The sequence below is a fragment of the Eurosta solidaginis genome, chromosome 5 (assembly GCF_040869045.1).
Source record: "Eurosta solidaginis isolate ZX-2024a chromosome 5, ASM4086904v1, whole genome shotgun sequence".
In the NCBI taxonomy this organism is placed as follows: domain Eukaryota; kingdom Metazoa; phylum Arthropoda; class Insecta; order Diptera; family Tephritidae; genus Eurosta; species Eurosta solidaginis.
The window spans coordinates 157783516-157795658 of NC_090323.1; the positions used below are offsets into that span (position 1 = coordinate 157783516).

Here is a 12143-nt window from a genome sequence, read left to right on the forward strand (position 1 = left end):
TGTGCAAGAAGTTGGGCATTCGAAAAACACGGACAACTGCATTGCATCCTCAGTCCGATGGTATGGTGGAACGTTTCAATAGAACATTGGAGGAGCATTTAAGGAAAGTAGTCGACAAGTACCATAAGGACTGGGATACACACATATCATTATTCTTGATGGCCTACCGATCGGCAGTACATGACACAACGGGCCAACCTCCCGCAAAGGTAATTTTTGGCAATGACCTTCGACTGCCAGCTGATTTGAAGAATGGGATAGATGCCGATGCAGAGAGGAATGTCAAGAAATCCACTGATGTCTTAGAAGAAGAGCTGAGAGAGATACACGATCTGGTAAGGCAACGAGCAAAGATTATGAGTGACAAGATGAAAGCGAGGTACGATAAAGCAATTAATTCGGAAGGGTTTCAGGAAGGAGATTTGGTGCTGCTATACAACCCACAACGAAAAAAAGGTTTGTCCCCGAAATTGCAGTGTAACTGGGAAGGCCCATACAAAGTTGTAAAACGGATCAACGATGTAGTGTACCGCATACAAACCACTACCAAACCACGAACCAAAATGAAAGTGGTTCATTTGGAGAGATTAGCAGCGTTTAGATCGAGAGATTTGTCTGATCGGGACGATCAGACTTAGGTGGAGGGCAGTGTTACGAATATTAGCAAAACTAAGGAGTGCTGCCAGCTCTAAGCCGATCTAAGCAGTGACGTGAATGCACATCAATAATTCAATCATTATGTATCTACATAAACGAATCAATAATTGCGTCTACACATATGTACACATTCCGACGAGCAACATTTACATACAAGGCAGCGAGAGATGAGATGTCACACACCGATGAATTTACTTATACGCTTATGTGTGTGCGGGAGACTGTAAACTACAAACACATGCATATACCTTATCTGAGTTGTCACAAGAGAGAGCAATAATTTGTGCACGTAGTTGTGGCTGGCGATTTTGTAGCCGAAACAACTAGTAACTTCTGGAAATCGAAGAGCCTAGAAGTATGCAGCGTAAACTATAAAAGCGGCGCCAGCGAGTAAGAAGTAATTCAGTTTGATTTGAATTGTCAAGCAGTTACGAGTAAGACGATATCTAGCGAGCAATAGCACTATTATTTTGAAAGTCAGTTTCCTTTAAGATATCAGTTTGGTTATTAAGCTATTCGTTGCACAGTTTGAGTGTTATTGTGAAGTACTTAATAAAGGCCATTTTTCCATCATTCAATATTGGAGTTATTTATTCAACAGTTTAGTGATTCAAACTTAGCAGAGGATTGCAAATAAGAGGATTTGCAAGTAAATTCGTTACAATTGGTGTCAGAAGTGGGATTGTTGAATAAATTCTAGAGGACAACAAGGACATGGCAAAGTTAAGTGAATTGAAGATCCCGCAACTGAAGGAGTTGGAGAGCCGTGGATTGAATACAAGCGGCGTTAAACTGGAACTTCAGGCACGGCTACGAGAAGCAATGGAAGCAGAAGGAATTGATGTGGAAGAGCATGTCTTTCATCTTGATGGCGAGGAGACAACAAAAATTGAAGAGAAGAACGAAACATCGCAGACGGTTACCAGTACAGACTTGAACATGATTTTAGCTGCAATATCTGCTCAAACATCGACAGTGTCATCTCAACTGGCAGAACAGAAGACATATATGGCATCACAACTAGAATCGCAGGAGACACGCATAACATCCAAGATTGAAGCACAAGAAACGCGTATGTCAGAAATGTCGACACAGATTACATCGAAGATTGAAGCACAAGAAACGCGTATGGCAGAAATGTCGACACAGATTACATCAAAAATGGAGACACAACTGAAAGCACAAGAGGCACGCATAACAGTACGACTCGAAGCACAAGAGGCGCGTATATCATCAAAACTCGAAGCACGTATGGACGAGAAAATAACGCAGTTTGAGGAAAAAATCGAAGCCGAGGTGGATGCTTTGAGAGGTCGTATACAAGAGTTGCAATTAAACCGCCCAGCTGTTTCAGCAAGCAATACAAAGTTAAAAACACCATCCTTTGACGGTTCTGTTCCTTTCCAGGTCTTTAAGCTACAGTTTGAGAAGACCGCAGCAGTGAACAACTGGAATGCGGAAGATAAAGTTGCTGCACTGTTCGTGGCATTGAAAGGGCCTGCAGCGGAAATCTTACAGACGATTCCAGAGTACGAACGGAACAGTTATGAAACATTGATGGCTGCTGTAGAACGACGTTATGGAAGCGAGCATAGGAAACAGATATTCCAAATTGAGTTGAAAAACCGCTACCAAAAAGCAAATGAGACATTGCAGGAGTTTGCTTCAGATATTGAAAGATTGGCTCATCTTGCAAATGCGGACGCACCCGTGGAATACACGGAAAGAGTGAAGATTCAAAGCTTTATAAATGGCATACGGGACGTCGAAACGAAGCGAGCCACATACGCGAACCCAAAGCAAACATTTTCTGAAACGGTATCCCATGCATTGACTCAGGAAACGGCGTCATTATTGAGTAAACCAGCATACAAAGCTCATCGTGTGGAAGTAGAAAGGCCGGAGTGGGTAGACACAATTTTGGAAGCACTAAGGGGATCTCAACAGAAGAATGCCGGAGTTATTAAATGTTTCAAGTGCGGCAACCCAGGTCACATTGCACGTCATTGCGATCTTGGTCCTAATAGTTCCAACAATGTGGGTGGCCGTAAACGCAAAGCTGGCGGAAATGAGCAAGAGCGTGTCGAAAGTAAAGAACGAAAACTTGCCCCGGCTGTTGAATGTCCTGTGATATCTGTGTCGCAGATTGGAAGGAAATCAAGCAGTCTTACCATCAGAGGGAATGTGGATGGTAAAGAGCGTGTACTGACTGTAGATACGGGTGCATCTCATTCCATCATTCGAGCGGATTTAATCAACAAGAAGATAACACCATTGCATGGAGCAAGATTGCGTACAGCCACTGGAGAAGACAGCACGGTTCTAGGAGAAGTATCATGTGAAGTCGCAATTGGGAACGTCACGGTAGTACACAATTTTATAGTGGCAGAGATTGTTGATGAAATCATAATTGGAGTGGACTTCTTAATAGACCAGGGCATCAAGATCGACATGCAAAGCAAGACGATGCGATATAAGAACATGGATGTACCACTTAATTTCAGCTACGAGAGAGGCTACAGCAGTAAACGAGTGCTGGTGGAAGAGAGTCAGCGAATACCACCAAAATCCGAAGCAGTCATCTGGGCAAAGGTTGATGGAGATTGTGGGACAAACAAATTGTTGGTTGTCGAAGCAGCAAACAAATCAGCACTGAACATACTTGTAGGAAAAACCCTGGCTATTACAAAACAAGATGGACGTATTCCAGTAAGAGTACTCAATGAGTTCAATTCACCACTCAAACTGACTAAAGGAGCTATTTTGGGAAGATGCCAAGAGGCTGAAGTAGTTATTAACTGTGAACAGCTCCAGGAACACGTTTCAACTAGTAATACTAATATTTCAAATGACATCACGGCATGGACGCAGGGGCTAGAGGAAGCATATCAGAGTAAGGCAAAACAACTGCTCCTAAAGTACGCGAACATATTTGACCAGGATGGTTCTAAACCAGGCCGCACCAACGTTGTGAAACACCAAATTGACACTGGAGATGCGAGGCCGATCCGTCAAGCTCCACGTAGTGTTCCACTGGCGAAGCGGGAAGTTGTGAGTCAAATTATACAAGAAATGAGCGACAGCGGCGTCATCGAACCATCAGCTAGTCCCTGGAGCTCACCGGTAGTACTTGTAAAAAAGAAGGATGGAAAAATGAGGTTTTGCGTGGACTACCGGAAGTTGAATGACGTAACGAAAAAGGATAGCTACCCATTGCCAAGAATTGACGACACTCTGGACTCGCTATCTGGTACGAAATGGTTTTCCACGCTGGACTTGAAAAGCGGCTACTGGCAAGTGGAGGTGAAGGAGGAAGATAAAGAGAAAACAGCCTTCAGTGTCGGTGATGGTCTTTGGCAATTTACAGTGATGCCTTTTGGACTTTGTAATGCACCAGCTACTTTTGAGAGACTCATGGACCAGGTACTGAAAGGACTACATTGGAAAACATGCTTGGTGTACCTGGACGACATCATCGTATTGGGCAAGAACTTTGATGAACATCTTAAGAACTTGGAGGAAGTTTTCCAGAGAATAGCTGGCGCTGGTCTGAAGTTAAGTCGCAAAAAGTGTGCGCTGTTTAAAAAGGAAGTCAATTATTTGGGTCACAAGGTAACGACAGAGGGCATCTGCACTGCGAAAGAAAAAATAGAGGCTGTACAGGATTGGCCAAGACCACAGAATCTACATGAATTGAGAAGTTTTCTTGGGCTGTGCACATATTACCGCCGATTTGTACCAAATTTTTCCAGCGTAGCCCATAGCCTCCATGAGCTTACAAGAAAAAACAAAGCTTTTGAATGGAAGAAGGAGCAAGAAGTGGCTTTCCAAACATTGAAGGAGCGTTTGTGCACTGCCCCAATGTTAGCATATCCGATTCCAGGAGCAACATTTATTCTAGATACAGATGCAAGTGGATATGCTATATGAGGCGTTTTATCACAACTGGTCGATGGACAGGAGAAGGTAGTTGCATATTACAGCCGTTCGATTGGAAAACCAGAGAGGAACTACTGTGTTACGCGGAGAGAGCTGTTGGCATTGGTAGAGTGCATTAAACATTTTCACAAATACCTCTACGGCCAGCGATTCCATGTCAGGACAGATCACGCAGCATTGAAATGGCTTCTGCAGTTCCGTAATCCGGAAGGACAATTGGCACGGTGGATCGAGCGACTTCAAAGCTATGACTTTTCCAATGAGCATCGAAAAGGTAGTACCCATGGAAATGCCGATGCAATGTCACGAAGGCCATGTAGTTTGGAATGCAAGCACTGTTCAAAGGCCGAGGCTAAAGAAGACATTATAGATGTCCGGCTAATGACTATAACGTGTACGGATGAATGGGACAAGGAACAACTAAGAAAGTGTCAGCTAGAAGATACAGATCTGTCACATGTTATGCAAGGGCTCGAACGAAACGAAAGACCAAGCAGAGAGGATATGTCAGCAGAGAGTCCCATTGCGAAGTCATATTGGGCACAGTGGAACAGTTTGGAATTGATATCCGGTTGCTTGCATCGAGTATGGGAGAGTGAGGATGGTCAGTGCAAGAAGAAACTTATAGTTGTTCCCAGAAAGAGGATTCCTGACGTGCTCAGCGAGTTGCACAATGGTCCAAGTGGAGGCCATCTTGGAATCACGAAGACACTCGAGAAAATTAAGCAGAGATTCTATTGGGTTGGTTGCCGTCAGTCGGTCACCGAGTGGATTGCCAATTGCGAGGTATGCAACAGAGCGAAAGGGCCCAAAACCCGAAGTCGTGGCCAGATGAAGCAGTATATTTCAGGTGCACCATTTGAAAGGATCGCCATGGATGTCGCAGGTCCATTTCCTACTAGCAACCGCGGAAACAAATACGTACTGGTGGTTATGGATTATTTCAGTAAATGGCCAGAGGTATACCCAATCCCAAACCAAGAAGCAGAAACAGTAGCAGAAGTGGTTAAAAACGAATGGGTTGCAAGGTATGGTGTACCAATGGAGTTACATTCTGACCAAGGCAGGAATTTTGAATCAGCTGTGTTCCAAGAACTGTGCAAGAAGTTGGGCATTCGAAAAACACGGACAACTGCATTGCATCCTCAGTCCGATGGTATGGTGGAACGTTTCAATAGAACATTGGAGGAGCATTTAAGGAAAGTAGTCGACAAGTACCATAAGGACTGGGATACACACATATCATTATTCTTGATGGCCTACCGATCGGCAGTACATGACACAACGGGCCAACCTCCCGCAAAGGTAATTTTTGACAATGACCTTCGACTGCCAGCTGATTTGAAGTATGGGATAGATGCCGATGCAGAGAGGAATGTCAAGAAATCCACTGATGTCTTAGAAGAAGAGCTGAGAGAGATACACGATCTGGTAAGGCAACGAGCAAAGATTATGAGTGACAAGATGAAAGCGAGGTACGATAAAGCAATTAATTCGGAAGGGTTTCAGGAAGGAGATTTGGTGCTGCTATACAACCCACAACGAAAAAAAGGTTTGTCCCCGAAATTGCAGTGTAACTGGGAAGGCCCATACAAAGTTGTAAAACGGATCAACGATGTAGTGTACCGCATACAAACCACTACCAAACCACGAACCAAAATGAAAGTGGTTCATTTGGAGAGATTAGCAGCGTTTAGATCGAGAGATTTGTCTGATCGGGACGATCAGACTTAGGTGGAGGGCAGTGTTACGAATATTAGCAAAACTAAGGAGTGCTGCCAGCTCTAAGCCGATCTAAGCAGTGACGTGAATGCACATCAATAATTCAATCATTATGTATCTACATAAACGAATCAATAATTGCGTCTACACATATGTACACATTCCGACGAGCAACATTTACATACAAGGCAGCGAGAGATGAGATGTCACACACCGATGAATTTACTTATACGCTTATGTGTGTGCGGGAGACTGTAAACTACAAACACATGCATATACCTTATCTGAGTTGTCACAAGAGAGAGCAATAATTTGTGCACGTAGTTGTGGCTGGCGATTTTGTAGCCGAAACAACTAGTAACTTCTGGAAATCGAAGAGCCTAGAAGTATGCAGCGTAAACTGTAAAAGCGGCGCCAGCGAGTAAGAAGTAATTCAGTTTGATTTGAATTGTCAAGCAGTTACGAGTAAGACGATATCTAGCGAGCAATAGCACTATTATTTTGAAAGTCAGTTTCCTTTAAGATATCAGTTTGGTTATTAAGCTATTCGTTGCACAGTTTGAGTGTTATTGTGAAGTACTTAATAAAGGCCATTTTTCCATCATTCAATATTGGAGTTATTTATTCAACAGTTTAGTGATTCGAACTTAGCAGAGGATTGCAAATAAGAGGATTTGCAAGTAAATTCGTTACAATTGGTGTCAGAAGTGGGATTGTTGAATAAATTCTAGAGGACAACAAGGACATGGCAAAGTTAAGTGAATTGAAGATCCCGCAACTGAAGGAGTTGGAGAGCCGTGGATTGAATACAAGCGGCGTTAAACTGGAACTTCAGGCACGGCTACGAGAAGCAATGGAAGCAGAAGGAATTGATGTGGAAGAGCATGTCTTTCATCTTGATGGCGAGGAGACAACAAAAATTGAAGAGAAGAACGAAACATCGCAGACGGTTACCAGTACAGACTTGAACATGATTTTAGCTGCAATATCTGCTCAAACATCGACAGTGTCATCTCAACTGGCAGAACAGAAGACATATATGGCATCACAACTAGAATCGCAGGAGACACGCATAACATCCAAGATTGAAGCACAAGAAACGCGTATGTCAGAAATGTCGACACAGATTACATCGAAGATTGAAGCACAAGAAACGCGTATGGCAGAAATGTCGACACAGATTACATCAAAAATGGAGACACAACTGAAAGCACAAGAGGCACGCATAACAGTACAACTCGAAGCACAAGAGGCGCGTATATCATCAAAACTCGAAGCACGTATGGACGAGAAAATAACGCAGTTTGAGGAAAAAATCGAAGCCGAGGTGGATGCTTTGAGAGGTCGTATACAAGAGTTGCAATTAAACCGCCCAGCTGTTTCAGCAAGCAATACAAAGTTAAAAACACCATCCTTTGACGGTTCTGTTCCTTTCCAGGTCTTTAAGCTACAGTTTGAGAAGACCGCAGCAGTGAACAACTGGAATGCGGAAGATAAAGTTGCTGCACTGTTCGTGGCATTGAAAGGGCCTGCAGCGGAAATCTTACAGACGATTCCAGAGTACGAACGGAACAGTTATGAAACATTGATGGCTGCTGTAGAACGACGTTATGGAAGCGAGCATAGGAAACAGATATTCCAAATTGAGTTGAAAAACCGCTACCAAAAAGCAAATGAGACATTGCAGGAGTTTGCTTCAGATATTGAAAGATTGGCTCATCTTGCAAATGCGGACGCACCCGTGGAATACACGGAAAGAGTGAAGATTCAAAGCTTTATAAATGGCATACGGGACGTCGAAACGAAGCGAGCCACATACGCGAACCCAAAGCAAACATTTTCTGAAACGGTATCCCATGCATTGACTCAGGAAACGGCGTCATTATTGAGTAAACCAGCATACAAAGCTCATCGTGTGGAAGTGGAAAGGCCGGAGTGGGTAGACACAATTTTGGAAGCACTAAGGGGATCTCAACAGAAGAATGCCGGAGTTATTAAATGTTTCAAGTGCGGCAACCCAGGTCACATTGCACGTCATTGCGATCTTGGTCCTAATAGTTCCAACAATGTGGGTGGCCGTAAACGCAAAGCTGGCGGAAATGAGCAAGAGCGTGTCGAAAGTAAAGAACGAAAACTTGCCCCGGCTGTTGAATGTCCTGTGATATCTGTGTCGCAGATTGGAAGGAAATCAAGCAGTCTTACCATCAGAGGGAATGTGGATGGTAAAGAGCGTGTACTGACTGTAGATACGGGTGCATCTCATTCCATCATTCGAGCGGATTTAATCAACAAGAAGATAACACCATTGCATGGAGCAAGATTGCGTACAGCCACTGGAGAAGACAGCACGGTTCTAGGAGAAGTATCATGTGAAGTCGCAATTGGGAACGTAGTACACAATTTTATAGTGGCAGAGATTGTTGATGAAATCATAATTGGAGTGGACTTCTTAATAGACCAGGGCATCAAGATCGACATGCAAAGCAAGACGATGCGATATAAGAACATGGATGTACCACTTAATTTCAGCTACGAGAGAGGCTACAGCAGTAAACGAGTGCTGGTGGAAGAGAGTCAGCGAATACCACCAAAATCCGAAGCAGTCATCTGGGCAAAGGTTGATGGAGATTGTGGGACAAACAAATTGTTGGTTGTCGAAGCAGCAAACAAATCAGCACTGAACATACTTGTAGGAAAAACCCTGGCTATTACAAAACAAGATGGACGTATTCCAGTAAGAGTACTCAATGAGTTCAATTCACCACTCAAACTGACTAAAGGAGCTATTTTGGGAAGATGCCAAGAGGCTGAAGTAGTTATTAACTGTGAACAGCTCCAGGAACACGTTTCAACTAGTAATACTAATCTTTCAAATGACATCACGGCATGGACGCAGGGGCTAGAGGAAGCATATCAGAGTAAGGCAAAACAACTGCTCCTAAAGTACGCGAACATATTTGACCAGGATGGTTCTAAACCAGGCCGCACCAACGTTGTGAAACACCAAATTGACACTGGAGATGCGAGGCCGATCCGTCAAGCTCCACGTAGTGTTCCACTGGCGAAGCGGGAAGTTGTGAGTCAAATTATACAAGAAATGAGCGACAGCGGCGTCATCGAACCATCAGCTAGTCCCTGGAGCTCACCGGTAGTACTTGTAAAAAAGAAGGATGGAAAAATGAGGTTTTGCGTGGACTACCGGAAGTTGAATGACGTAACGAAAAAGGATAGCTACCCATTGCCAAGAATTGACGACACTCTGGACTCGCTATCTGGTACGAAATGGTTTTCCACGCTGGACTTGAAAAGCGGCTACTGGCAAGTGGAGGTGAAGGAGGAAGATAAAGAGAAAACAGCCTTCAGTGTCGGTGATGGTCTTTGGTAATTTACAGTGATGCCTTTTGGACTTTGTAATGCACCAGCTACTTTTGAGAGACTCATGGACCAGGTACTGAAAGGACTACATTGGAAAACATGCTTGGTGTACCTGGACGACATCATCGTATTGGGCAAGAACTTTGATGAACATCTTAAGAACTTGGAGGAAGTTTTCCAGAGAATAGCTGGCGCTGGTCTGAAGTTAAGTCGCAAAAAGTGTGCGCTGTTTAAAAAGGAAGTCAATTATTTGGGTCACAAGGTAACGACAGAGGGCATCTGCACTGCGAACGAAAAAATAGAGGCTGTACAGGATTGGCCAAGACCACAGAATCTACATGAATTGAGAAGTTTTCTTGGGCTGTGCACATATTACCGCCGATTTGTACCAAATTTTTCCAGCGTAGCCCATAGCCTCCATGAGCTTACAAGAAAAAACAAAGCTTTTGAATGGAAGAAGGAGCAAGAAGTGGCTTTCCAAACATTGAAGGAGCGTTTGTGCACTGCCCCAATGTTAGCATATCCGATTCCAGGAGCAACATTTATTCTAGATACAGATGCAAGTGGATATGCTATAGGAGGCGTTTTATCACAACTGGTCGATGGACAGGAGAAGGTAGTTGCATATTACAGCCGTTCGATTGGAAAACCAGAGAGGAACTACTGTGTTACGCGGAGAGAGCTGTTGGCATTGGTAGAGTGCATTAAACATTTTCACAAATACCTCTACGGCCAGCGATTCCATGTCAGGACAGATCACGCAGCATTGAAATGGCTTCTGCAGTTCCGTAATCCGGAAGGACAATTGGCACGGTGGATCGAGCGACTTCAAAGCTATGACTTTTCCATTGAGCATCGAAAAGGTAGTACCCATGGAAATGCCGATGCAATGTCACGAAGGCCATGTAGTTTGGAATGCAAGCACTGTTCAAAGGCCGAGGCTAAAGAAGACATTATAGATGTCCGGCTAATGACTATAACGTGTACGGATGAATGGGACAAGGAACAACTAAGAAAGTGTCAGCTAGAAGATACAGATCTGTCACATGTTATGCAAGGGCTCGAACGAAACGAAAGACCAAGCAGAGAGGATATGTCAGCAGAGAGTCCCATTGCGAAGTCATATTGGGCACAGTGGAACAGTTTGGAATTGATATCCGGTTGCTTGCATCGAGTATGGGAGAGTGAGGATGGTCAGTGCAAGAAGAAACTTATAGTTGTTCCCAGAAAGAGGATTCCTGACGTGCTCAGCGAGTTGCACAATGGTCCAAGTGGAGGCCATCTTGGAATCACGAAGACACTCGAGAAAATTAAGCAGAGATTCTATTGGGTTGGTTGCCGTCAGTCGGTCACCGAGTGGATTGCCAATTGCGAGGTATGCAACAGAGCGAAAGGGCCCAAAACCCGAAGTCGTGGCCAGATGAAGCAGTATATTTCAGGTGCACCATTTGAAAGGATCGCCATGGATGTCGCAGGTCCATTTCCTACTAGCAACCGCGGAAACAAATACGTACTGGTGGTTATGGATTATTTCAGTAAATGGCCAGAGGTATACCCAATCCCAAACCAAGAAGCAGAAACAGTAGCAGAAGTGGTTAAAAACGAATGGGTTGCAAGGTATGGTGTACCAATGGAGTTACATTCTGACCAAGGCAGGAATTTTGAATCAGCTGTGTTCCAAGAACTGTGCAAGAAGTTGGGCATTCGAAAAACACGGACAACTGCATTGCATCCTCAGTCCGATGGTATGGTGGAACGTTTCAATAGAACATTGGAGGAGCATTTAAGGAAAGTAGTCGACAAGTACCATAAGGACTGGGATACACACATATCATTATTCTTGATGGCCTACCGATCGGCAGTACATGACACAACGGGCCAACCTCCCGCAAAGGTAATTTTTGGCAATGACCTTCGACTGCCAGCTGATTTAAAGTATGGGATAGATGCCGATGCAGAGAGGAATGTCAAGAAATCCACTGATGTCTTAGAAGAAGAGCTGAGAGAGATACACGATCTGGTAAGGCAACGAGCAAAGATTATGAGTGACAAGATGAAAGCGAGGTACGATAAAGCAATTAATTCGGAAGGGTTTCAGGAAGGAGATTTGGTGCTGCTATACAACCCACAACGAAAAAAACGTTTGTCCCCGAAATTGCAGTGTAACTGGGAAGGCCCATACAAAGTTGTAAAACGGATCAACGATGTAGTGTACCGCATACAAACCACTACCAAACCACGAACCAAAATGAAAGTGGTTCGTTTGGAGAGATTAGCAGCGTTTAGATCGAGAGATTTGTCTGATCGGGACGATCAGACTTAGGTGGAGGGCAGTGTTACGAATATTAGCAAAACTAAGGAGTGCTGCCAGCTCTAAGCCGATCTAAGCAGTGACGTGAATGCACATCAATAATTCAATCATTATGTATCTACATAAACGAATCAATAAT

At 43.9% G+C, this 12143-nt stretch overlaps 1 protein-coding gene across 2 annotated transcripts in view; it reads right to left on the reverse strand.

The window, feature by feature from the left end:
• Positions 1-12143, reverse strand: part of LOC137254528 (prominin-like protein) — a 38467-nt gene that overhangs the window by 20896 nt on the left and 5428 nt on the right. The window lies entirely within an intron of this gene.